The sequence below is a fragment of the Rhea americana genome, unplaced genomic scaffold (genome assembly GCF_003343005.1).
Source record: "Rhea americana isolate MKP2758 unplaced genomic scaffold, rheAme1 scaffold_898, whole genome shotgun sequence".
NCBI lineage: Eukaryota > Metazoa > Chordata > Aves > Rheiformes > Rheidae > Rhea > Rhea americana.
The window spans coordinates 58-1,833 of NW_028187086.1; positions in this window are offsets into that span (position 1 = coordinate 58).

The following is a 1,776-nucleotide window of genomic DNA, read 5'->3' on the forward strand; positions in this document are numbered from 1 at the left end:
AGGATGGGAGCAATATGCAGGGATGGGAGCAGTACCCAGGGATGGGAACAGCACCCAGGGATGGGAGCAATTCCCAAGGATGGGAGCAATATGCAGGGATGGGAGCAATTCCTGGGAATGGGAGCAATATGCAGGGATGGGAGCAATATGCAGGGATGGGAGCAGCACCCAGGGATGGGAGCAGTTCCCAGGGATGGGAGCAAAAGGTCCCCTGGGGTGCCCATGCCACACCGACCCCTCCTGCTTCCAGGGCTGAGCCCAGACCGGCCAAGTCGGGCGCAGAGGAGAGCAGCTCCCCGGGGTGGGGGGGCAGCACCGGGAGTGGCAAGGCTGGGGGRTCCCCATCCCGCCACAGCCCCCTGCACCCCATAGCACCCGCTGGGAYCCAGGGACGAGGATGCTCCGGCACAGGGGCTCACGCCGAGGGCCCCCATCCGTCACCGCAGCCACTGCCGGCGCGTGGGTGGTGCGGAGATGTCCCGAAGGTGCTGGGGCAGTGGGGCCAGGCCCCAAATCTGCCTGCTGTCCCCCTCTCCTCCCCGAAGCGGCACCGCACTCCCCGGCAGCGCGCGGCGGGCGGCTGCCGATGCCGATGCCGGCGGCCCCGCGCCAAATTCCTCCGCCCACACAGGAAGCCGGCGGCGCGCTCCGCTCCCGGCACCGGGGCCCGGCCGGGCCGGAGGGACGCGGCGAGCGAGGAAAGGGCTGGAGGAGAGAAAACAGGTCAGGCAGGAGCGGGGCCAGCCGGCCCCGAGCCGCCAACGTCACCCTGGCACGCCGCGGCCGGCTCCTTCGAGGAAGCAGGGCGAGGATCCGGGCCCCGGCGCCGGCCCCTCCGGCTGCGCCTGGCGCCGGCTCTCTCGCTCGAGGAACCGCGCGCGGCCCCGGCGGCTGCAACGAGCCCCGGCCGGGGCTGCCGCTGGCCCCCGGCGCGCCCGTGGCCGTGCCTGGCGGGCCCTGCCGATGCAGCGGTGGAGCCGATGCCGCAGTGGAGCCGATGCTGCGGCGGAGCCGATGCTGCGGCGGAGCCGATGCCGCGGTGGAGCTGATGCCGCGGTGGAGCCGATGCCACGGCCTCATCTCGGCTCTCCGTGGGCTGCAGGAGCTGGTGGCGGCGGAGGGCAACGAAAGCGGCATCGGGTCCCGGCTCCGGGGGGGGGGGAGATCCTGGAGCGGCTGGAGCTCCCTTCTCTGTGCAGCGTTCCCACTCCCAGGAATTGCTCCCATCCCTGGGAATTGCTCTCATCCCTGGGCACTGCTCCCATCCCTGGGTACTGTTCCCATCCCTGGGTACTGCTCCCATCCCTGGGTACTGTTCCCATCCCTGGGTACTGCTCCCATCCCCGGGAATTGCTCCCATCCCTGGGCACTGCTCCCATCCCTGGGTACCACTCCCATCTCCAGACGATGCTCCCACCCCCGGGCACCGCTCCTGTCCCTGGGAATTGCTCCCGTATCTAGGAATTGTTCCCACCCATGGGCATCGCKCCWGYGCCCAGGCACMGCTCCCATCCTCGGTGCCGCYGCYGCGCCGGGTTYGAGCCCCGCTCCCGGCCCYGCGGCMGCAACTCGGCGTTCCCGCGCCGCCCCACCGCCCGCGGTGCAGATCCGGCGGGGATCGCGCTCCGGCTCCCTCCTCTCCTCCCCTCCTCCCGGCCGCGTTTCAAACACAAACACGCCGCAGTGGAAAATGTGACCCGCCGAGGAGCTGCAGATAACTCGGTGCCGGCCGGGGCCAACTGGAACAGCGCGAGTTTGGCTGCGGCGCCCAGGCGG